The sequence below is a fragment of the Schistocerca piceifrons genome, unplaced genomic scaffold, assembly GCF_021461385.2.
Source record: "Schistocerca piceifrons isolate TAMUIC-IGC-003096 unplaced genomic scaffold, iqSchPice1.1 HiC_scaffold_571, whole genome shotgun sequence".
Taxonomy (NCBI): domain Eukaryota; kingdom Metazoa; phylum Arthropoda; class Insecta; order Orthoptera; family Acrididae; genus Schistocerca; species Schistocerca piceifrons.
This window is the reverse complement of record NW_025728812.1, coordinates 137353-158269: the sequence shown is the minus strand read 5'-3', so window position 1 is coordinate 158269 and position 20917 is coordinate 137353. Positions and strand designations below refer to the sequence as shown.

At 54.7% G+C, this 20917-nt stretch overlaps 47 non-coding genes across 47 annotated transcripts; 37 read left to right on the top strand and 10 right to left on the bottom strand.

Annotated features, from left to right (window-relative positions):
* Nucleotides 1-45: 45 nt before the first annotated feature.
* Trnai-aau lies at nucleotides 46-119 on the top strand. The gene has a single exon. It is a non-coding gene; the product is annotated as a tRNA-Ile (tRNA).
* Nucleotides 120-729: 610 nt separating this feature from the next.
* Nucleotides 730-801, bottom strand: Trnag-ucc. The gene has a single exon. It is a non-coding gene; the product is annotated as a tRNA-Gly (tRNA).
* A 342-nt stretch (nucleotides 802-1143) lies between these two features.
* On the top strand, nucleotides 1144-1214 carry Trnag-gcc. The gene has a single exon. It is a non-coding gene; the product is annotated as a tRNA-Gly (tRNA).
* A 381-nt stretch (nucleotides 1215-1595) lies between these two features.
* Nucleotides 1596-1668, top strand: Trnam-cau. Its single transcript has one exon. It is a non-coding gene; the product is annotated as a tRNA-Met (tRNA).
* Nucleotides 1669-1973: 305 nt separating this feature from the next.
* Nucleotides 1974-2045, top strand: Trnae-uuc. Its single transcript has one exon. It is a non-coding gene; the product is annotated as a tRNA-Glu (tRNA).
* A 198-nt stretch (nucleotides 2046-2243) lies between these two features.
* On the top strand, nucleotides 2244-2317 carry Trnai-aau. Its single transcript has one exon. It is a non-coding gene; the product is annotated as a tRNA-Ile (tRNA).
* Nucleotides 2318-2927: 610 nt separating this feature from the next.
* Nucleotides 2928-2999, bottom strand: Trnag-ucc. The gene has a single exon. It is a non-coding gene; the product is annotated as a tRNA-Gly (tRNA).
* Nucleotides 3000-3341: 342 nt separating this feature from the next.
* Trnag-gcc lies at nucleotides 3342-3412 on the top strand. Its single transcript has one exon. It is a non-coding gene; the product is annotated as a tRNA-Gly (tRNA).
* A 381-nt stretch (nucleotides 3413-3793) lies between these two features.
* On the top strand, nucleotides 3794-3866 carry Trnam-cau. The gene has a single exon. It is a non-coding gene; the product is annotated as a tRNA-Met (tRNA).
* Nucleotides 3867-4171: 305 nt separating this feature from the next.
* On the top strand, nucleotides 4172-4243 carry Trnae-uuc. Its single transcript has one exon. It is a non-coding gene; the product is annotated as a tRNA-Glu (tRNA).
* A 198-nt stretch (nucleotides 4244-4441) lies between these two features.
* Nucleotides 4442-4515, top strand: Trnai-aau. Its single transcript has one exon. It is a non-coding gene; the product is annotated as a tRNA-Ile (tRNA).
* A 610-nt stretch (nucleotides 4516-5125) lies between these two features.
* Nucleotides 5126-5197, bottom strand: Trnag-ucc. The gene has a single exon. It is a non-coding gene; the product is annotated as a tRNA-Gly (tRNA).
* Nucleotides 5198-5539: 342 nt separating this feature from the next.
* On the top strand, nucleotides 5540-5610 carry Trnag-gcc. The gene has a single exon. It is a non-coding gene; the product is annotated as a tRNA-Gly (tRNA).
* A 381-nt stretch (nucleotides 5611-5991) lies between these two features.
* On the top strand, nucleotides 5992-6064 carry Trnam-cau. The gene has a single exon. It is a non-coding gene; the product is annotated as a tRNA-Met (tRNA).
* Nucleotides 6065-6369: 305 nt separating this feature from the next.
* Trnae-uuc lies at nucleotides 6370-6441 on the top strand. Its single transcript has one exon. It is a non-coding gene; the product is annotated as a tRNA-Glu (tRNA).
* Nucleotides 6442-6639: 198 nt separating this feature from the next.
* Trnai-aau lies at nucleotides 6640-6713 on the top strand. Its single transcript has one exon. It is a non-coding gene; the product is annotated as a tRNA-Ile (tRNA).
* A 610-nt stretch (nucleotides 6714-7323) lies between these two features.
* Nucleotides 7324-7395, bottom strand: Trnag-ucc. Its single transcript has one exon. It is a non-coding gene; the product is annotated as a tRNA-Gly (tRNA).
* Nucleotides 7396-7737: 342 nt separating this feature from the next.
* Nucleotides 7738-7808, top strand: Trnag-gcc. The gene has a single exon. It is a non-coding gene; the product is annotated as a tRNA-Gly (tRNA).
* Nucleotides 7809-8189: 381 nt separating this feature from the next.
* Nucleotides 8190-8262, top strand: Trnam-cau. Its single transcript has one exon. It is a non-coding gene; the product is annotated as a tRNA-Met (tRNA).
* A 305-nt stretch (nucleotides 8263-8567) lies between these two features.
* Trnae-uuc lies at nucleotides 8568-8639 on the top strand. Its single transcript has one exon. It is a non-coding gene; the product is annotated as a tRNA-Glu (tRNA).
* A 198-nt stretch (nucleotides 8640-8837) lies between these two features.
* Nucleotides 8838-8911, top strand: Trnai-aau. The gene has a single exon. It is a non-coding gene; the product is annotated as a tRNA-Ile (tRNA).
* A 610-nt stretch (nucleotides 8912-9521) lies between these two features.
* On the bottom strand, nucleotides 9522-9593 carry Trnag-ucc. The gene has a single exon. It is a non-coding gene; the product is annotated as a tRNA-Gly (tRNA).
* Nucleotides 9594-9935: 342 nt separating this feature from the next.
* On the top strand, nucleotides 9936-10006 carry Trnag-gcc. The gene has a single exon. It is a non-coding gene; the product is annotated as a tRNA-Gly (tRNA).
* Nucleotides 10007-10387: 381 nt separating this feature from the next.
* On the top strand, nucleotides 10388-10460 carry Trnam-cau. The gene has a single exon. It is a non-coding gene; the product is annotated as a tRNA-Met (tRNA).
* Nucleotides 10461-10765: 305 nt separating this feature from the next.
* Nucleotides 10766-10837, top strand: Trnae-uuc. The gene has a single exon. It is a non-coding gene; the product is annotated as a tRNA-Glu (tRNA).
* A 198-nt stretch (nucleotides 10838-11035) lies between these two features.
* On the top strand, nucleotides 11036-11109 carry Trnai-aau. Its single transcript has one exon. It is a non-coding gene; the product is annotated as a tRNA-Ile (tRNA).
* Nucleotides 11110-11719: 610 nt separating this feature from the next.
* Trnag-ucc lies at nucleotides 11720-11791 on the bottom strand. The gene has a single exon. It is a non-coding gene; the product is annotated as a tRNA-Gly (tRNA).
* Nucleotides 11792-12133: 342 nt separating this feature from the next.
* Nucleotides 12134-12204, top strand: Trnag-gcc. The gene has a single exon. It is a non-coding gene; the product is annotated as a tRNA-Gly (tRNA).
* Nucleotides 12205-12585: 381 nt separating this feature from the next.
* On the top strand, nucleotides 12586-12658 carry Trnam-cau. The gene has a single exon. It is a non-coding gene; the product is annotated as a tRNA-Met (tRNA).
* Nucleotides 12659-12963: 305 nt separating this feature from the next.
* On the top strand, nucleotides 12964-13035 carry Trnae-uuc. Its single transcript has one exon. It is a non-coding gene; the product is annotated as a tRNA-Glu (tRNA).
* Nucleotides 13036-13233: 198 nt separating this feature from the next.
* Nucleotides 13234-13307, top strand: Trnai-aau. The gene has a single exon. It is a non-coding gene; the product is annotated as a tRNA-Ile (tRNA).
* Nucleotides 13308-13917: 610 nt separating this feature from the next.
* Trnag-ucc lies at nucleotides 13918-13989 on the bottom strand. The gene has a single exon. It is a non-coding gene; the product is annotated as a tRNA-Gly (tRNA).
* A 342-nt stretch (nucleotides 13990-14331) lies between these two features.
* Nucleotides 14332-14402, top strand: Trnag-gcc. Its single transcript has one exon. It is a non-coding gene; the product is annotated as a tRNA-Gly (tRNA).
* Nucleotides 14403-14783: 381 nt separating this feature from the next.
* On the top strand, nucleotides 14784-14856 carry Trnam-cau. The gene has a single exon. It is a non-coding gene; the product is annotated as a tRNA-Met (tRNA).
* Nucleotides 14857-15161: 305 nt separating this feature from the next.
* Nucleotides 15162-15233, top strand: Trnae-uuc. The gene has a single exon. It is a non-coding gene; the product is annotated as a tRNA-Glu (tRNA).
* Nucleotides 15234-15431: 198 nt separating this feature from the next.
* Nucleotides 15432-15505, top strand: Trnai-aau. Its single transcript has one exon. It is a non-coding gene; the product is annotated as a tRNA-Ile (tRNA).
* Nucleotides 15506-16115: 610 nt separating this feature from the next.
* On the bottom strand, nucleotides 16116-16187 carry Trnag-ucc. The gene has a single exon. It is a non-coding gene; the product is annotated as a tRNA-Gly (tRNA).
* A 342-nt stretch (nucleotides 16188-16529) lies between these two features.
* Trnag-gcc lies at nucleotides 16530-16600 on the top strand. Its single transcript has one exon. It is a non-coding gene; the product is annotated as a tRNA-Gly (tRNA).
* A 381-nt stretch (nucleotides 16601-16981) lies between these two features.
* Trnam-cau lies at nucleotides 16982-17054 on the top strand. The gene has a single exon. It is a non-coding gene; the product is annotated as a tRNA-Met (tRNA).
* A 305-nt stretch (nucleotides 17055-17359) lies between these two features.
* Trnae-uuc lies at nucleotides 17360-17431 on the top strand. Its single transcript has one exon. It is a non-coding gene; the product is annotated as a tRNA-Glu (tRNA).
* A 198-nt stretch (nucleotides 17432-17629) lies between these two features.
* On the top strand, nucleotides 17630-17703 carry Trnai-aau. The gene has a single exon. It is a non-coding gene; the product is annotated as a tRNA-Ile (tRNA).
* A 610-nt stretch (nucleotides 17704-18313) lies between these two features.
* Nucleotides 18314-18385, bottom strand: Trnag-ucc. Its single transcript has one exon. It is a non-coding gene; the product is annotated as a tRNA-Gly (tRNA).
* Nucleotides 18386-18727: 342 nt separating this feature from the next.
* Trnag-gcc lies at nucleotides 18728-18798 on the top strand. Its single transcript has one exon. It is a non-coding gene; the product is annotated as a tRNA-Gly (tRNA).
* Nucleotides 18799-19179: 381 nt separating this feature from the next.
* Nucleotides 19180-19252, top strand: Trnam-cau. The gene has a single exon. It is a non-coding gene; the product is annotated as a tRNA-Met (tRNA).
* Nucleotides 19253-19557: 305 nt separating this feature from the next.
* Trnae-uuc lies at nucleotides 19558-19629 on the top strand. The gene has a single exon. It is a non-coding gene; the product is annotated as a tRNA-Glu (tRNA).
* Nucleotides 19630-19827: 198 nt separating this feature from the next.
* Nucleotides 19828-19901, top strand: Trnai-aau. Its single transcript has one exon. It is a non-coding gene; the product is annotated as a tRNA-Ile (tRNA).
* Nucleotides 19902-20511: 610 nt separating this feature from the next.
* Trnag-ucc lies at nucleotides 20512-20583 on the bottom strand. The gene has a single exon. It is a non-coding gene; the product is annotated as a tRNA-Gly (tRNA).
* Between the last annotated feature and the right edge of the window lie 334 nt (nucleotides 20584-20917).

The window sequence follows — 20917 nt, the reverse complement described above, 5'->3', positions numbered from 1 at the left end:
ATGCCACCTGTTTCCAGCGTAGGGCTGAGCAACTGCATCTGCCGAGGCCCGTTAGCTCAGTTGGTTAGAGCGCCGTGCTAATAACGCGAAGGTCGTGGGTTCGATCCCCCCACGGGCCACTACTCTTTTACTACTACGAAAAGGCAGCGCCGATTTCAGCTGGCGAGTGTGATGACCAAAAGATCATCACCCTGCGTGGAAGTTGACAGAGGATCCGAACCCGACTCGTCGGGAAGCGCTACAGCATTCACTCGGCAATGGCCATAATATCTTGAATACACTGGTTCTCAACCGATAAAGAGAAAATGAAAGAAAATGTCCGATTGCCGATGCGTAACAACTTTGGCCCTTGTCAGTACTTGGGCGGGTGAGCGCATGGGAACACAGGGCACTATTTGCACTTTTACTTCATATTTTTGTTTCTCCTTTGTTTTCGGAGCTACAGCCCGATTCGGTCAGGGAGACGCCACCGTGAAATGAAGGGGGCGTGCTGTGTGTCCATCGCCTCGCCTCTCCTTACCTCTCTCAGTCGTTTCTCGTGCTTGTCGTTTTGATAAAGGCCGATTTGAGAGCGTCAGCTCTCGCGTCAGCTGAGCAAAGTCGAGACAAGTCGAGACACGAGACAAGTCGAGACACACTAAGGGCTGGTATGCAGCGAGTAAGAGGGCGAAAAAACAATAATTTAAGAGCGCGTGGCAAAAGTACTCATACGCGAAATTAAAAGCCTGCTGCGGTGGCCGGGAATCGAACGCGGATCAACTGCTTGGAAGGCAACTATGCTGACCATTACACCACCACCGCACAAGCGAGCGCCGCGCGTCCGCGCTGTGTCGGCTTCCCGCCAGTCGGCAGCGGCCGAAGGTGATCGTACCTGGCAGGCGCATTTCGAGGCAGGCTAGGGGAGCACATCCAGACGCATTCGGACAGCGTATCCGCGCACATTTCGCATCCTTTGGCAAGAGTTGGGCGCCGGCGACGCAAGAGTACGCAGAGGACCGCGTTCTGGCGGCATTTTTAAGCAGTGCAGTGCAGGATTCAGCGTCTGCAGCATCTTTCCCACAGAATGCTACGGCGCTTGACGGCAGTCCCACTTTCCCTTGAGACATCTGCTCGGGAAGCAGCGTCAAGTTACCGCTGGCCCCAGCATCGGTGGTTCAGTGGTAGAATGCTCGCCTGCCACGCGGGCGGCCCGGGTTCGATTCCCGGCCGATGCATCATTTTGCTTTTCCCGCGATGATGCTGCCGCGTGGCTTGAGCGCTTGAGATGCACGATCCACAAGAATGTGTAGCTGGATTTCCCTTGAGAAGGACCGAGAACGCAGCACTCGCGGGTCCCCACTAGGACGCTCGCATCATGTTCTACAGACTAGCGTCGGCCTGGCCTCACAAGTTGCTGGGTCCGGGTGCCTCCGAGGCTCTGAACTTTAACGACAAGGAGTGCTGCCTATCGTTGCAACAGCTGCAGCAGCACCGCAATCAACTGGGCCGGCAGTGCACGTGTAGCAACAGAACACGTTATCCAGGAAGTACAGTGTCTCTACGTCTAATATTGGGTACGGTATTTACCCAGTTTCCAGGACAAGCGGTGCACCCGTGCCTCGGTAGCGCAGTAGGCAGCGCGTAAGTCTCATAATCTTAAGGTCGTGAGTTCGATCCTCACCCGGGGCATTTAATTTTCTGTGACTGATGGTGGTGCTGTTGCTAGGGCGCCAACGTATTTCTTGTTTGTTATCCACAACGTTTCAACGCTTCAGCGGGAAAATGTTTACTTCCTGTTATTGCTACTTACAGCTTCCCTTTTCCTCTTCTCCCAGCAGAGCATGAAGCCAAAAGCATTGCTCTGCGACGTTTGAGGTGCGCGCCTTGCCAGTCAGTATGTGCAAAGATGCTCGCAAAGAGAGAGGGGCGCCGACGCGGCACTCGACACGAAATGCGCCAAGCGACCGTACGAACGGTCGAACGAAACGTCCACATCCGGTGTGGTCTAGTGGCTAGGATACCTGGCTTTCACCCAGGAGGCCCGGGTTCGATTCCCGGTACCGGAACGGAATTTTTTCCACACGAATCGTGGCAAGTTTGAGCTGTCCGAGCAGCCGTTTGCCGTCCTGCTCGCAATATAGCTACTGTTTCGTGACCGTCAGCAGAATATAGACTAGGGAAGCAGACACACGACGACCATAGAAAAGGTGTATGGCTTCATGCCACCTGTTTCCAGCGTAGGGCTGAGCAACTGCATCTGCCGAGGCCCGTTAGCTCAGTTGGTTAGAGCGCCGTGCTAATAACGCGAAGGTCGTGGGTTCGATCCCCCCACGGGCCACTACTCTTTTACTACTACGAAAAGGCAGCGCCGATTTCAGCTGGCGAGTGTGATGACCAAAAGATCATCACCCTGCGTGGAAGTTGACAGAGGATCCGAACCCGACTCGTCGGGAAGCGCTACAGCATTCACTCGGCAATGGCCATAATATCTTGAATACACTGGTTCTCAACCGATAAAGAGAAAATGAAAGAAAATGTCCGATTGCCGATGCGTAACAACTTTGGCCCTTGTCAGTACTTGGGCGGGTGAGCGCATGGGAACACAGGGCACTATTTGCACTTTTACTTCCTATTTTTGTTTCTCCTTTGTTTTCGGAGCTACAGCCCGATTCGGTCAGGGAGACGCCACCGTGAAATGAAGGGGGCGTGCTGTGTGTCCATCGCCTCGCCTCTCCTTACCTCTCTCAGTCGTTTCTCGTGCTTGTCGTTTTGATAAAGGCCGATTTGAGAGCGTCAGCTCTCGCGTCAGCTGAGCAAAGTCGAGACAAGTCGAGACACGAGACAAGTCGAGACACACTAAGGGCTGGTATGCAGCGAGTAAGAGGGCGAAAAAACAATAATTTAAGAGCGCGTGGCAAAAGTACTCATACGCGAAATTAAAAGCCTGCTGCGGTGGCCGGGAATCGAACGCGGATCAACTGCTTGGAAGGCAACTATGCTGACCATTACACCACCACCGCACAAGCGAGCGCCGCGCGTCCGCGCTGTGTCGGCTTCCCGCCAGTCGGCAGCGGCCGAAGGTGATCGTACCTGGCAGGCGCATTTCGAGGCAGGCTAGGGGAGCACATCCAGACGCATTCGGACAGCGTATCCGCGCACATTTCGCATCCTTTGGCAAGAGTTGGGCGCCGGCGACGCAAGAGTACGCAGAGGACCGCGTTCTGGCGGCATTTTTAAGCAGTGCAGTGCAGGATTCAGCGTCTGCAGCATCTTTCCCACAGAATGCTACGGCGCTTGACGGCAGTCCCACTTTCCCTTGAGACATCTGCTCGGGAAGCAGCGTCAAGTTACCGCTGGCCCCAGCATCGGTGGTTCAGTGGTAGAATGCTCGCCTGCCACGCGGGCGGCCCGGGTTCGATTCCCGGCCGATGCATCATTTTGCTTTTCCCGCGATGATGCTGCCGCGTGGCTTGAGCGCTTGAGATGCACGATCCACAAGAATGTGTAGCTGGATTTCCCTTGAGAAGGACCGAGAACGCAGCACTCGCGGGTCCCCACTAGGACGCTCGCATCATGTTCTACAGACTAGCGTCGGCCTGGCCTCACAAGTTGCTGGGTCCGGGTGCCTCCGAGGCTCTGAACTTTAACGACAAGGAGTGCTGCCTATCGTTGCAACAGCTGCAGCAGCACCGCAATCAACTGGGCCGGCAGTGCACGTGTAGCAACAGAACACGTTATCCAGGAAGTACAGTGTCTCTACGTCTAATATTGGGTACGGTATTTACCCAGTTTCCAGGACAAGCGGTGCACCCGTGCCTCGGTAGCGCAGTAGGCAGCGCGTAAGTCTCATAATCTTAAGGTCGTGAGTTCGATCCTCACCCGGGGCATTTAATTTTCTGTGACTGATGGTGGTGCTGTTGCTAGGGCGCCAACGTATTTCTTGTTTGTTATCCACAACGTTTCAACGCTTCAGCGGGAAAATGTTTACTTCCTGTTATTGCTACTTACAGCTTCCCTTTTCCTCTTCTCCCAGCAGAGCATGAAGCCAAAAGCATTGCTCTGCGACGTTTGAGGTGCGCGCCTTGCCAGTCAGTATGTGCAAAGATGCTCGCAAAGAGAGAGGGGCGCCGACGCGGCACTCGACACGAAATGCGCCAAGCGACCGTACGAACGGTCGAACGAAACGTCCACATCCGGTGTGGTCTAGTGGCTAGGATACCTGGCTTTCACCCAGGAGGCCCGGGTTCGATTCCCGGTACCGGAACGGAATTTTTTCCACACGAATCGTGGCAAGTTTGAGCTGTCCGAGCAGCCGTTTGCCGTCCTGCTCGCAATATAGCTACTGTTTCGTGACCGTCAGCAGAATATAGACTAGGGAAGCAGACACACGACGACCATAGAAAAGGTGTATGGCTTCATGCCACCTGTTTCCAGCGTAGGGCTGAGCAACTGCATCTGCCGAGGCCCGTTAGCTCAGTTGGTTAGAGCGCCGTGCTAATAACGCGAAGGTCGTGGGTTCGATCCCCCCACGGGCCACTACTCTTTTACTACTACGAAAAGGCAGCGCCGATTTCAGCTGGCGAGTGTGATGACCAAAAGATCATCACCCTGCGTGGAAGTTGACAGAGGATCCGAACCCGACTCGTCGGGAAGCGCTACAGCATTCACTCGGCAATGGCCATAATATCTTGAATACACTGGTTCTCAACCGATAAAGAGAAAATGAAAGAAAATGTCCGATTGCCGATGCGTAACAACTTTGGCCCTTGTCAGTACTTGGGCGGGTGAGCGCATGGGAACACAGGGCACTATTTGCACTTTTACTTCCTATTTTTGTTTCTCCTTTGTTTTCGGAGCTACAGCCCGATTCGGTCAGGGAGACGCCACCGTGAAATGAAGGGGGCGTGCTGTGTGTCCATCGCCTCGCCTCTCCTTACCTCTCTCAGTCGTTTCTCGTGCTTGTCGTTTTGATAAAGGCCGATTTGAGAGCGTCAGCTCTCGCGTCAGCTGAGCAAAGTCGAGACAAGTCGAGACACGAGACAAGTCGAGACACACTAAGGGCTGGTATGCAGCGAGTAAGAGGGCGAAAAAACAATAATTTAAGAGCGCGTGGCAAAAGTACTCATACGCGAAATTAAAAGCCTGCTGCGGTGGCCGGGAATCGAACGCGGATCAACTGCTTGGAAGGCAACTATGCTGACCATTACACCACCACCGCACAAGCGAGCGCCGCGCGTCCGCGCTGTGTCGGCTTCCCGCCAGTCGGCAGCGGCCGAAGGTGATCGTACCTGGCAGGCGCATTTCGAGGCAGGCTAGGGGAGCACATCCAGACGCATTCGGACAGCGTATCCGCGCACATTTCGCATCCTTTGGCAAGAGTTGGGCGCCGGCGACGCAAGAGTACGCAGAGGACCGCGTTCTGGCGGCATTTTTAAGCAGTGCAGTGCAGGATTCAGCGTCTGCAGCATCTTTCCCACAGAATGCTACGGCGCTTGACGGCAGTCCCACTTTCCCTTGAGACATCTGCTCGGGAAGCAGCGTCAAGTTACCGCTGGCCCCAGCATCGGTGGTTCAGTGGTAGAATGCTCGCCTGCCACGCGGGCGGCCCGGGTTCGATTCCCGGCCGATGCATCATTTTGCTTTTCCCGCGATGATGCTGCCGCGTGGCTTGAGCGCTTGAGATGCACGATCCACAAGAATGTGTAGCTGGATTTCCCTTGAGAAGGACCGAGAACGCAGCACTCGCGGGTCCCCACTAGGACGCTCGCATCATGTTCTACAGACTAGCGTCGGCCTGGCCTCACAAGTTGCTGGGTCCGGGTGCCTCCGAGGCTCTGAACTTTAACGACAAGGAGTGCTGCCTATCGTTGCAACAGCTGCAGCAGCACCGCAATCAACTGGGCCGGCAGTGCACGTGTAGCAACAGAACACGTTATCCAGGAAGTACAGTGTCTCTACGTCTAATATTGGGTACGGTATTTACCCAGTTTCCAGGACAAGCGGTGCACCCGTGCCTCGGTAGCGCAGTAGGCAGCGCGTAAGTCTCATAATCTTAAGGTCGTGAGTTCGATCCTCACCCGGGGCATTTAATTTTCTGTGACTGATGGTGGTGCTGTTGCTAGGGCGCCAACGTATTTCTTGTTTGTTATCCACAACGTTTCAACGCTTCAGCGGGAAAATGTTTACTTCCTGTTATTGCTACTTACAGCTTCCCTTTTCCTCTTCTCCCAGCAGAGCATGAAGCCAAAAGCATTGCTCTGCGACGTTTGAGGTGCGCGCCTTGCCAGTCAGTATGTGCAAAGATGCTCGCAAAGAGAGAGGGGCGCCGACGCGGCACTCGACACGAAATGCGCCAAGCGACCGTACGAACGGTCGAACGAAACGTCCACATCCGGTGTGGTCTAGTGGCTAGGATACCTGGCTTTCACCCAGGAGGCCCGGGTTCGATTCCCGGTACCGGAACGGAATTTTTTCCACACGAATCGTGGCAAGTTTGAGCTGTCCGAGCAGCCGTTTGCCGTCCTGCTCGCAATATAGCTACTGTTTCGTGACCGTCAGCAGAATATAGACTAGGGAAGCAGACACACGACGACCATAGAAAAGGTGTATGGCTTCATGCCACCTGTTTCCAGCGTAGGGCTGAGCAACTGCATCTGCCGAGGCCCGTTAGCTCAGTTGGTTAGAGCGCCGTGCTAATAACGCGAAGGTCGTGGGTTCGATCCCCCCACGGGCCACTACTCTTTTACTACTACGAAAAGGCAGCGCCGATTTCAGCTGGCGAGTGTGATGACCAAAAGATCATCACCCTGCGTGGAAGTTGACAGAGGATCCGAACCCGACTCGTCGGGAAGCGCTACAGCATTCACTCGGCAATGGCCATAATATCTTGAATACACTGGTTCTCAACCGATAAAGAGAAAATGAAAGAAAATGTCCGATTGCCGATGCGTAACAACTTTGGCCCTTGTCAGTACTTGGGCGGGTGAGCGCATGGGAACACAGGGCACTATTTGCACTTTTACTTCCTATTTTTGTTTCTCCTTTGTTTTCGGAGCTACAGCCCGATTCGGTCAGGGAGACGCCACCGTGAAATGAAGGGGGCGTGCTGTGTGTCCATCGCCTCGCCTCTCCTTACCTCTCTCAGTCGTTTCTCGTGCTTGTCGTTTTGATAAAGGCCGATTTGAGAGCGTCAGCTCTCGCGTCAGCTGAGCAAAGTCGAGACAAGTCGAGACACGAGACAAGTCGAGACACACTAAGGGCTGGTATGCAGCGAGTAAGAGGGCGAAAAAACAATAATTTAAGAGCGCGTGGCAAAAGTACTCATACGCGAAATTAAAAGCCTGCTGCGGTGGCCGGGAATCGAACGCGGATCAACTGCTTGGAAGGCAACTATGCTGACCATTACACCACCACCGCACAAGCGAGCGCCGCGCGTCCGCGCTGTGTCGGCTTCCCGCCAGTCGGCAGCGGCCGAAGGTGATCGTACCTGGCAGGCGCATTTCGAGGCAGGCTAGGGGAGCACATCCAGACGCATTCGGACAGCGTATCCGCGCACATTTCGCATCCTTTGGCAAGAGTTGGGCGCCGGCGACGCAAGAGTACGCAGAGGACCGCGTTCTGGCGGCATTTTTAAGCAGTGCAGTGCAGGATTCAGCGTCTGCAGCATCTTTCCCACAGAATGCTACGGCGCTTGACGGCAGTCCCACTTTCCCTTGAGACATCTGCTCGGGAAGCAGCGTCAAGTTACCGCTGGCCCCAGCATCGGTGGTTCAGTGGTAGAATGCTCGCCTGCCACGCGGGCGGCCCGGGTTCGATTCCCGGCCGATGCATCATTTTGCTTTTCCCGCGATGATGCTGCCGCGTGGCTTGAGCGCTTGAGATGCACGATCCACAAGAATGTGTAGCTGGATTTCCCTTGAGAAGGACCGAGAACGCAGCACTCGCGGGTCCCCACTAGGACGCTCGCATCATGTTCTACAGACTAGCGTCGGCCTGGCCTCACAAGTTGCTGGGTCCGGGTGCCTCCGAGGCTCTGAACTTTAACGACAAGGAGTGCTGCCTATCGTTGCAACAGCTGCAGCAGCACCGCAATCAACTGGGCCGGCAGTGCACGTGTAGCAACAGAACACGTTATCCAGGAAGTACAGTGTCTCTACGTCTAATATTGGGTACGGTATTTACCCAGTTTCCAGGACAAGCGGTGCACCCGTGCCTCGGTAGCGCAGTAGGCAGCGCGTAAGTCTCATAATCTTAAGGTCGTGAGTTCGATCCTCACCCGGGGCATTTAATTTTCTGTGACTGATGGTGGTGCTGTTGCTAGGGCGCCAACGTATTTCTTGTTTGTTATCCACAACGTTTCAACGCTTCAGCGGGAAAATGTTTACTTCCTGTTATTGCTACTTACAGCTTCCCTTTTCCTCTTCTCCCAGCAGAGCATGAAGCCAAAAGCATTGCTCTGCGACGTTTGAGGTGCGCGCCTTGCCAGTCAGTATGTGCAAAGATGCTCGCAAAGAGAGAGGGGCGCCGACGCGGCACTCGACACGAAATGCGCCAAGCGACCGTACGAACGGTCGAACGAAACGTCCACATCCGGTGTGGTCTAGTGGCTAGGATACCTGGCTTTCACCCAGGAGGCCCGGGTTCGATTCCCGGTACCGGAACGGAATTTTTTCCACACGAATCGTGGCAAGTTTGAGCTGTCCGAGCAGCCGTTTGCCGTCCTGCTCGCAATATAGCTACTGTTTCGTGACCGTCAGCAGAATATAGACTAGGGAAGCAGACACACGACGACCATAGAAAAGGTGTATGGCTTCATGCCACCTGTTTCCAGCGTAGGGCTGAGCAACTGCATCTGCCGAGGCCCGTTAGCTCAGTTGGTTAGAGCGCCGTGCTAATAACGCGAAGGTCGTGGGTTCGATCCCCCCACGGGCCACTACTCTTTTACTACTACGAAAAGGCAGCGCCGATTTCAGCTGGCGAGTGTGATGACCAAAAGATCATCACCCTGCGTGGAAGTTGACAGAGGATCCGAACCCGACTCGTCGGGAAGCGCTACAGCATTCACTCGGCAATGGCCATAATATCTTGAATACACTGGTTCTCAACCGATAAAGAGAAAATGAAAGAAAATGTCCGATTGCCGATGCGTAACAACTTTGGCCCTTGTCAGTACTTGGGCGGGTGAGCGCATGGGAACACAGGGCACTATTTGCACTTTTACTTCCTATTTTTGTTTCTCCTTTGTTTTCGGAGCTACAGCCCGATTCGGTCAGGGAGACGCCACCGTGAAATGAAGGGGGCGTGCTGTGTGTCCATCGCCTCGCCTCTCCTTACCTCTCTCAGTCGTTTCTCGTGCTTGTCGTTTTGATAAAGGCCGATTTGAGAGCGTCAGCTCTCGCGTCAGCTGAGCAAAGTCGAGACAAGTCGAGACACGAGACAAGTCGAGACACACTAAGGGCTGGTATGCAGCGAGTAAGAGGGCGAAAAAACAATAATTTAAGAGCGCGTGGCAAAAGTACTCATACGCGAAATTAAAAGCCTGCTGCGGTGGCCGGGAATCGAACGCGGATCAACTGCTTGGAAGGCAACTATGCTGACCATTACACCACCACCGCACAAGCGAGCGCCGCGCGTCCGCGCTGTGTCGGCTTCCCGCCAGTCGGCAGCGGCCGAAGGTGATCGTACCTGGCAGGCGCATTTCGAGGCAGGCTAGGGGAGCACATCCAGACGCATTCGGACAGCGTATCCGCGCACATTTCGCATCCTTTGGCAAGAGTTGGGCGCCGGCGACGCAAGAGTACGCAGAGGACCGCGTTCTGGCGGCATTTTTAAGCAGTGCAGTGCAGGATTCAGCGTCTGCAGCATCTTTCCCACAGAATGCTACGGCGCTTGACGGCAGTCCCACTTTCCCTTGAGACATCTGCTCGGGAAGCAGCGTCAAGTTACCGCTGGCCCCAGCATCGGTGGTTCAGTGGTAGAATGCTCGCCTGCCACGCGGGCGGCCCGGGTTCGATTCCCGGCCGATGCATCATTTTGCTTTTCCCGCGATGATGCTGCCGCGTGGCTTGAGCGCTTGAGATGCACGATCCACAAGAATGTGTAGCTGGATTTCCCTTGAGAAGGACCGAGAACGCAGCACTCGCGGGTCCCCACTAGGACGCTCGCATCATGTTCTACAGACTAGCGTCGGCCTGGCCTCACAAGTTGCTGGGTCCGGGTGCGTCCGAGGCTCTGAACTTTAACGACAAGGAGTGCTGCCTATCGTTGCAACAGCTGCAGCAGCACCGCAATCAACTGGGCCGGCAGTGCACGTGTAGCAACAGAACACGTTATCCAGGAAGTACAGTGTCTCTACGTCTAATATTGGGTACGGTATTTACCCAGTTTCCAGGACAAGCGGTGCACCCGTGCCTCGGTAGCGCAGTAGGCAGCGCGTAAGTCTCATAATCTTAAGGTCGTGAGTTCGATCCTCACCCGGGGCATTTAATTTTCTGTGACTGATGGTGGTGCTGTTGCTAGGGCGCCAACGTATTTCTTGTTTGTTATCCACAACGTTTCAACGCTTCAGCGGGAAAATGTTTACTTCCTGTTATTGCTACTTACAGCTTCCCTTTTCCTCTTCTCCCAGCAGAGCATGAAGCCAAAAGCATTGCTCTGCGACGTTTGAGGTGCGCGCCTTGCCAGTCAGTATGTGCAAAGATGCTCGCAAAGAGAGAGGGGCGCCGACGCGGCACTCGACACGAAATGCGCCAAGCGACCGTACGAACGGTCGAACGAAACGTCCACATCCGGTGTGGTCTAGTGGCTAGGATACCTGGCTTTCACCCAGGAGGCCCGGGTTCGATTCCCGGTACCGGAACGGAATTTTTTCCACACGAATCGTGGCAAGTTTGAGCTGTCCGAGCAGCCGTTTGCCGTCCTGCTCGCAATATAGCTACTGTTTCGTGACCGTCAGCAGAATATAGACTAGGGAAGCAGACACACGACGACCATAGAAAAGGTGTATGGCTTCATGCCACCTGTTTCCAGCGTAGGGCTGAGCAACTGCATCTGCCGAGGCCCGTTAGCTCAGTTGGTTAGAGCGTCGTGCTAATAACGCGAAGGTCGTGGGTTCGATCCCCCCACGGGCCACTACTCTTTTACTACTACGAAAAGGCAGCGCCGATTTCAGCTGGCGAGTGTGATGACCAAAAGATCATCACCCTGCGTGGAAGTTGACAGAGGATCCGAACCCGACTCGTCGGGAAGCGCTACAGCATTCACTCGGCAATGGCCATAATATCTTGAATACACTGGTTCTCAACCGATAAAGAGAAAATGAAAGAAAATGTCCGATTGCCGATGCGTAACAACTTTGGCCCTTGTCAGTACTTGGGCGGGTGAGCGCATGGGAACACAGGGCACTATTTGCACTTTTACTTCCTATTTTTGTTTCTCCTTTGTTTTCGGAGCTACAGCCCGATTCGGTCAGGGAGACGCCACCGTGAAATGAAGGGGGCGTGCTGTGTGTCCATCGCCTCGCCTCTCCTTACCTCTCTCAGTCGTTTCTCGTGCTTGTCGTTTTGATAAAGGCCGATTTGAGAGCGTCAGCTCTCGCGTCAGCTGAGCAAAGTCGAGACAAGTCGAGACACGAGACAAGTCGAGACACACTAAGGGCTGGTATGCAGCGAGTAAGAGGGCGAAAAAACAATAATTTAAGAGCGCGTGGCAAAAGTACTCATACGCGAAATTAAAAGCCTGCTGCGGTGGCCGGGAATCGAACGCGGATCAACTGCTTGGAAGGCAACTATGCTGACCATTACACCACCACCGCACAAGCGAGCGCCGCGCGTCCGCGCTGTGTCGGCTTCCCGCCAGTCGGCAGCGGCCGAAGGTGATCGTACCTGGCAGGCGCATTTCGAGGCAGGCTAGGGGAGCACATCCAGACGCATTCGGACAGCGTATCCGCGCACATTTCGCATCCTTTGGCAAGAGTTGGGCGCCGGCGACGCAAGAGTACGCAGAGGACCGCGTTCTGGCGGCATTTTTAAGCAGTGCAGTGCAGGATTCAGCGTCTGCAGCATCTTTCCCACAGAATGCTACGGCGCTTGACGGCAGTCCCACTTTCCCTTGAGACATCTGCTCGGGAAGCAGCGTCAAGTTACCGCTGGCCCCAGCATCGGTGGTTCAGTGGTAGAATGCTCGCCTGCCACGCGGGCGGCCCGGGTTCGATTCCCGGCCGATGCATCATTTTGCTTTTCCCGCGATGATGCTGCCGCGTGGCTTGAGCGCTTGAGATGCACGATCCACAAGAATGTGTAGCTGGATTTCCCTTGAGAAGGACCGAGAACGCAGCACTCGCGGGTCCCCACTAGGACGCTCGCATCATGTTCTACAGACTAGCGTCGGCCTGGCCTCACAAGTTGCTGGGTCCGGGTGCCTCCGAGGCTCTGAACTTTAACGACAAGGAGTGCTGCCTATCGTTGCAACAGCTGCAGCAGCACCGCAATCAACTGGGCCGGCAGTGCACGTGTAGCAACAGAACACGTTATCCAGGAAGTACAGTGTCTCTACGTCTAATATTGGGTACGGTATTTACCCAGTTTCCAGGACAAGCGGTGCACCCGTGCCTCGGTAGCGCAGTAGGCAGCGCGTAAGTCTCATAATCTTAAGGTCGTGAGTTCGATCCTCACCCGGGGCATTTAATTTTCTGTGACTGATGGTGGTGCTGTTGCTAGGGCGCCAACGTATTTCTTGTTTGTTATCCACAACGTTTCAACGCTTCAGCGGGAAAATGTTTACTTCCTGTTATTGCTACTTACAGCTTCCCTTTTCCTCTTCTCCCAGCAGAGCATGAAGCCAAAAGCATTGCTCTGCGGCGTTTGAGGTGCGCGCCTTGCCAGTCAGTATGTGCAAAGATGCTCGCAAAGAGAGAGGGGCGCCGACGCGGCACTCGACACGAAATGCGCCAAGCGACCGTACGAACGGTCGAACGAAACGTCCACATCCGGTGTGGTCTAGTGGCTAGGATACCTGGCTTTCACCCAGGAGGCCCGGGTTCGATTCCCGGTACCGGAACGGAATTTTTTCCACACGAATCGTGGCAAGTTTGAGCTGTCCGAGCAGCCGTTTGCCGTCCTGCTCGCAATATAGCTACTGTTTCGTGACCGTCAGCAGAATATAGACTAGGGAAGCAGACACACGACGACCATAGAAATGGTGTATGGCTTCATGCCACCTGTTTCCAGCGTAGGGCTGAGCAGCTGCATCTGCCGAGGCCCGTTAGCTCAGTTGGTTAGAGCGTCGTGCTAATAACGCGAAGGTCGTGGGTTCGATCCCCCCACGGGCCACTACTCTTTTACTACTACGAAAAGGCAGCGCCGATTTCAGCTGGCGAGTGTGATGACCAAAAGATCATCACCCTGCGTGGAAGTTGACAGAGGATCCGAACCCGACTCGTCGGGAAGCGCTACAGCATTCACTCGGCAATGGCCATAATATCTTGAATACACTGGTTCTCAACCGATAAAGAGAAAATGAAAGAAAATGTCCGATTGCCGATGCGTAACAACTTTGGCCCTTGTCAGTACTTGGGCGGGTGAGCGCATGGGAACACAGGGCACTATTTGCACTTTTACTTCCTATTTTTGTTTCTCCTTTGTTTTCGGAGCTACAGCCCGATTCGGTCAGGGAGACGCCACCGTGAAATGAAGGGGGCGTGCTGTGTGTCCATCGCCTCGCCTCTCCTTACCTCTCTCAGTCGTTTCTCGTGCTTGTCGTTTTGATAAAGGCCGATTTGAGAGCGTCAGCTCTCGCGTCAGCTGAGCAAAGTCGATACAAGTCGAGACACGAGACAAGTCGAGACACACTAAGGGCTGGTATGCAGCGAGTAAGAGGGCGAAAAAACAATAATTTAAGAGCGCGTGGCAAAAGTACTCATACGCGAAATTAAAAGCCTGCTGCGGTGGCCGGGAATCGAACGCGGATCAACTGCTTGGAAGGCAACTATGCTGACCATTACACCACCACCGCACAAGCGAGCGCCGCGCGTCCGCGCTGTGTCGGCTTCCCGCCAGTCGGCAGCGGCCGAAGGTGATCGTACCTGGCAGGCGCATTTCGAGGCAGGCTAGGGGAGCACATCCAGACGCATTCGGACAGCGTATCCGCGCACATTTCGCATCCTTTGGCAAGAGTTGGGCGCCGGCGACGCAAGAGTACGCAGAGGACCGCGTTCTGGCGGCATTTTTAAGCAGTGCAGTGCAGGATTCAGCGTCTGCAGCATCTTTCCCACAGAATGCTACGGCGCTTGACGGCAGTCCCACTTTCCCTTGAGACATCTGCTCGGGAAGCAGCGTCAAGTTACCGCTGGCCCCAGCATCGGTGGTTCAGTGGTAGAATGCTCGCCTGCCACGCGGGCGGCCCGGGTTCGATTCCCGGCCGATGCATCATTTTGCTTTTCCCGCGATGATGCTGCCGCGTGGCTTGAGCGCTTGAGATGCACGATCCACAAGAATGTGTAGCTGGATTTCCCTTGAGAAGGACCGAGAACGCAGCACTCGCGGGTCCCCACTAGGACGCTCGCATCATGTTCTACAGACTAGCGTCGGCCTGGCCTCACAAGTTGCTGGGTCCGGGTGCCTCCGAGGCTCTGAACTTTAACGACAAGGAGTGCTGCCTATCGTTGCAACAGCTGCAGCAGCACCGCAATCAACTGGGCCGGCAGTGCACGTGTAGCAACAGAACACGTTATCCAGGAAGTACAGTGTCTCTACGTCTAATATTGGGTACGGTATTTACCCAGTTTCCAGGACAAGCGGTGCACCCGTGCCTCGGTAGCGCAGTAGGCAGCGCGTAAGTCTCATAATCTTAAGGTCGTGAGTTCGATCCTCACCCGGGGCATTTAATTTTCTGTGACTGATGGTGGTGCTGTTGCTAGGGCGCCAACGTATTTCTTGTTTGTTATCCACAACGTTTCAACGCTTCAGCGGGAAAATGTTTACTTCCTGTTATTGCTACTTACAGCTTCCCTTTTCCTCTTCTCCCAGCAGAGCATGAAGCCAAAAGCATTGCTCTGCGGCGTTTGAGGTGCGCGCCTTGCCAGTCAGTATGTGCAAAGATGCTCGCAAAGAGAGAGGGGCGCCGACGCGGCACTCGACACGAAATGCGCCAAGCGACCGTACGAACGGTCGAACGAAACGTCCACATCCGGTGTGGTCTAGTGGCTAGGATACCTGGCTTTCACCCAGGAGGCCCGGGTTCGATTCCCGGTACCGGAACGGAATTTTTTCCACACGAATCGTGGCAAGTTTGAGCTGTCCGAGCAGCCGTTTGCCGTCCTGCTCGCAATATAGCTACTGTTTCGTGACCGTCAGCAGAATATAGACTAGGGAAGCAGACACACGACGACCATAGAAATGGTGTATGGCTTCATGCCACCTGTTTCCAGCGTAGGGCTGAGCAGCTGCATCTGCCGAGGCCCGTTAGCTCAGTTGGTTAGAGCGTCGTGCTAATAACGCGAAGGTCGTGGGTTCGATCCCCCCACGGGCCACTACTCTTTTACTACTACGAAAAGGCAGCGCCGATTTCAGCTGGCGAGTGTGATGACCAAAAGATCATCACCCTGCGTGGAAGTTGACAGAGGATCCGAACCCGACTCGTCGGGAAGCGCTACAGCATTCACTCGGCAATGGCCATAATATCTTGAATACACTGGTTCTCAACCGATAAAGAGAAAATGAAAGAAAATGTCCGATTGCCGATGCGTAACAACTTTGGCCCTTGTCAGTACTTGGGCGGGTGAGCGCATGGGAACACAGGGCACTATTTGCACTTTTACTTCCTATTTTTGTTTCTCCTTTGTTTTCGGAGCTACAGCCCGATTCGGTCAGGGAGACGCCACCGTGAAATGAAGGGGGCGTGCTGTGTGTCCATCGCCTCGCCTCTCCTTACCTCTCTCAGTCGTTTCTCGTGCTTGTCGTTTTGATAAAGGCCGATTTGAGAGCGTCAGCTCTCGCGTCAGCTGAGCAAAGTCGAGACAAGTCGAGACACGAGACAAGTCGAGACACACTAAGGGCTGGTATGCAGCGAGTAAGAGGGCGAAAAAACAATAATTTAAGAGCGCGTGGCAAAAGTACTCATACGCGAAATTAAAAGCCTGCTGCGGTGGCCGGGAATCGAACGCGGATCAACTGCTTGGAAGGCAACTATGCTGACCATTACACCACCACCGCACAAGCGAGCGCCGCGCGTCCGCGCTGTGTCGGCTTCCCGCCAGTCGGCAGCGGCCGAAGGTGATCGTACCTGGCAGGCGCATTTCGAGGCAGGCTAGGGGAGCACATCCAGACGCATTCGGACAGCGTATCCGCGCACATTTCGCATCCTTTGGCAAGAGTTGGGCGCCGGCGACGCAAGAGTACGCAGAGGACCGCGTTCTGGCGGCATTTTTAAGCAGTGCAGTGCAGGATTCAGCGTCTGCAGCATCTTTCCCACAGAATGCTACGGCGCTTGACGGCAGTCCCACTTTCCCTTGAGACATCTGCTCGGGAAGCAGCGTCAAGTTACCGCTGGCCCCAGCATCGGTGGTTCAGTGGTAGAATGCTCGCCTGCCACGCGGGCGGCCCGGGTTCGATTCCCGGCCGATGCATCATTTTGCTTTTCCCGCGATGATGCTGCCGCGTGGCTTGAGCGCTTGAGATGCACGATCCACAAGAATGTGTAGCTGGATTTCCCTTGAGAAGGACCGAGAACGCAGCACTCGCGGGTCCCCACTAGGACGCTCGCATCATGTTCTACAGACTAGCGTCGGCCTGGCCTCACAAGTTGCTGGGTCCGGGTGCCTCCGAGGCTCTGAACTTTAACGACAAGGAGTGCTGCCTATCGTTGCAACAGCTGCAGCAGCACCGCAATCAACTGGGCCGGCAGTGCACGTGTAGCAACAGAACACGTTATCCAGGAAGTACAGTGTCTCTACGTCTAATATTGGGTACGGTATTTACCCAGTTTCCAGGACAAGCGGTGCACCCGTGCCTCGGTAGCGCAGTAGGCAGCGCGTAAGTCTCATAATCTTAAGGTCGTGAGTTCGATCCTCACCCGGGGCATTTAATTTTCTGTGACTGATGGTGGTGCTGTTGCTAGGGCGCCAACGTATTTCTTGTTTGTTATCCACAACGTTTCAACGCTTCAGCGGGAAAATGTTTACTTCCTGTTATTGCTACTTACAGCTTCCCTTTTCCTCTTCTCCCAGCAGAGCATGAAGCCAAAAGCATTGCTCTGCGGCGTTTGAGGTGCGCGCCTTGCCAGTCAGTATGTGCAAAGATGCTCGCAAAGAGAGAGGGGCGCCGACGCGGCACTCGACACGAAATGCGCCAAGCGACCGTACGAACGGTCGAACGAAACGTCCACATCCGGTGTGGTCTAGTGGCTAGGATACCTGGCTTTCACCCAGGAGGCCCGGGTTCGATTCCCGGTACCGGAACGGAATTTTTTCCACACGAATCGTGGCAAGTTTGAGCTGTCCGAGCAGCCGTTTGCCGTCCTGCTCGCAATATAGCTACTGTTTCGTGACCGTCAGCAGAATATAGACTAGGGAAGCAGACACACGACGACCATAGAAATGGTGTATGGCTTCATGCCACCTGTTTCCAGCGTAGGGCTGAGCAGCTGCATCTGCCGAGGCCCGTTAGCTCAGTTGGTTAGAGCGTCGTGCTAATAACGCGAAGGTCGTGGGTTCGATCCCCCCACGGGCCACTACTCTTTTACTACTACGAAAAGGCAGCGCCGATTTCAGCTGGCGAGTGTGATGACCAAAAGATCATCACCCTGCGTGGAAGTTGACAGAGGATCCGAACCCGACTCGTCGGGAAGCGCTACAGCATTCACTCGGCAATGGCCATAATATCTTGAATACACTGGTTCTCAACCGATAAAGAGAAAATGAAAGAAAATGTCCGATTGCCGATGCGTAACAACTTTGGCCCTTGTCAGTACTTGGGCGGGTGAGCGCATGGGAACACAGGGCACTATTTGCACTTTTACTTCCTATTTTTGTTTCTCCTTTGTTTTCGGAGCTACAGCCCGATTCGGTCAGGGAGACGCCACCGTGAAATGAAGGGGGCGTGCTGTGTGTCCATCGCCTCGCCTCTCCTTACCTCTCTCAGTCGTTTCTCGTGCTTGTCGTTTTGATAAAGGCCGATTTGAGAGCGTCAGCTCTCGCGTCAGCTGAGCAAAGTCGAGACAAGTCGAGACACGAGACAAGTCGAGACACACTAAGGGCTGGTATGCAGCGAGTAAGAGGGCGAAAAAACAATAATTTAAGAGCGCGTGGCAAAAGTACTCATACGCGAAATTAAACGCCTGCTGCGGTGGCCGGGAATCGAACGCGGATCAACTGCTTGGAAGGCAACTATGCTGACCATTACACCACCACCGCACAAGCGAGCGCCGCGCGTCCGCGCTGTGTCGGCTTCCCGCCAGTCGGCAGCGGCCGAAGGTGATCGTACCTGGCAGGCGCATTTCGAGGCAGGCTAGGGGAGCACATCCAGACGCATTCGGACAGCGTATCCGCGCACATTTCGCATCCTTTGGCAAGAGTTGGGCGCCGGCGACGCAAGAGTACGCAGAGGACCGCGTTCTGGCGGCATTTTTAAGCAGTGCAGTGCAGGATTCAGCGTCTGCAGCATCTTTCCCACAGAATGCTACGGCGCTTGACGGCAGTCCCACTTTCCCTTGAGACATCTGCTCGGGAAGCAGCGTCAAGTTACCGCTGGCCCCAGCATCGGTGGTTCAGTGGTAGAATGCTCGCCTGCCACGCGGGCGGCCCGGGTTCGATTCCCGGCCGATGCATCATTTTGCTTTTCCCGCGATGATGCTGCCGCGTGGCTTGAGCGCTTGAGATGCACGATCCACAAGAATGTGTAGCTGGATTTCCCTTGAGAAGGACCGAGAACGCAGCACTCGCGGGTCCCCACTAGGACGCTCGCATCATGTTCTACAGACTAGCGTCGGCCTGGCCTCACAAGTTGCTGGGTCCGGGTGCCTCCGAGGCTCTGAACTTTAACGACAAGGAGTGCTGCCTATCGTTGCAACAGCTGCAGCAGCACCGCAATCAACTGGGCCGGTAGTGCACGTGTAGCAACAGAACACGTTATCCAGGAAGTACAGTGTCTCTACGTCTAATATTGGGTACGGTATTTACTCAGTTTCCAGGACAAGCGGTGCACCCGTGCCTCGGTAGCGCAGTAGGCAGCGCGTAAGTCTCATAATCTTAAGGTCGTGAGTTCGATCCTCACCCGGGGCATTTAATTTTCTGTGACTGATGGTGGTGCTGTTGCTAGGGCGCCAACGTATTTCTTGTTTGTTATCCACAACGTTTCAACGCTTCAGCGGGAAAATGTTTACTTCCTGTTATTGCTACTTACAGCTTCCCTTTTCCTCTTCTCCCAGCAGAGCATGAAGCCAAAAGCATTGCTCTGCGACGTTTGAGGTGCGCGCCTTGCCAGTCAGTATGTGCAAAGATGCTCGCAAAGAGAGAGGGGCGCCGACGCGGCACTCGACACGAAATGCGCCAAGCGACCGTACGAACGGTCGAACGAAACGTCCACATCCGGTGTGGTCTAGTGGCTAGGATACCTGGCTTTCACCCAGGAGGCCCGGGTTCGATTCCCGGTACCGGAACGGAATTTTTTCCACACGAATCGTGGCAAGTTTGAGCTGTCCGAGCAGCCGTTTGCCGTCCTGCTCGCAATATAGCTACTGTTTCGTGACCGTCAGCAGAATATAGACTAGGGAAGCAGACACACGACGACCATAGAAAAGGTGTATGGCTTCATGCCACCTGTTTCCAGCGTAGGGCTGAGCAACTGCATCTGCCGAGGCCCGTTAGCTCAGTTGGTTAGAGCGCCGTGCTAATAACGCGAAGGTCGTGGGTTCGATCCCCCCACGGGCCACTACTCTTTTACTACTACGAAAAGGCAGCGCCGATTTCAGCTGGCGAGTGTGATGACCAAAAGATCATCACCCTGCGTGGAAGTTGACAGAGGATCCGAACCCGACTCGTCGGGAAGCGCTACAGCATTCACTCGGCAATGGCCATAATATCTTGAATACACTGGTTCTCAACCGATAAAGAGAAAATGAAAGAAAATGTCCGATTGCCGATGCGTAACAACTTTGGCCCTTGTCAGTACTTGGGCGGGTGAGCGCATGGGAACACAGGGCACTATTTGCACTTTTACTTCCTATTTTTGTTTCTCCTTTGTTTTCGGAGCTACAGCCCGATTCGGTCAGGGAGACGCCACCGTGAAATGAAGGGGGCGTGCTGTGTGTCCATCACCTCGCCTCTCCTTACCTCTCTCAGTCGTTTCTCGTGCTTGTCGTTTTGATAAAGGCCGATTTGAGAGCGTCAGCTCTCGCGTCAGCTGAGCAAAGTCGAGACAAGTCGAGACACGAGACAAGTCGAGACACACTAAGGGCTGGTATGCAGCGAGTAAGAGGGCGAAAAAACAATAATTTAAGAGCGCGTGGCAAAAGTACTCATACGCGAAATTAAAAGCCTGCTGCGGTGGCCGGGAATCGAACGCGGATCAACTGCTTGGAAGGCAACTATGCTGACCATTACACCACCACCGCACAAGCGAGCGCCGCGCGTCCGCGCTGTGTCGGCTTCCCGCCAGTCGGCAGCGGCCGAAGGTGATCGTACCTGGCAGGCGCATTTCGAGGCAGGCTAGGGGAGCACATCCAGACGCATTCGGACAGCGTATCCGCGCACATTTCGCATCCTTTGGCAAGAGTTGGGCGCCGGCGACGCAAGAGTACGCAGAGGACCGCGTTCTGGCGGCATTTTTAAGCAGTGCAGTGCAGGATTCAGCGTCTGCAGCATCTTTCCCACAGAATGCTACGGCGCTTGACGGCAGTCCCACTTTCCCTTGAGACATCTGCTCGGGAAGCAGCGTCAAGTTACCGC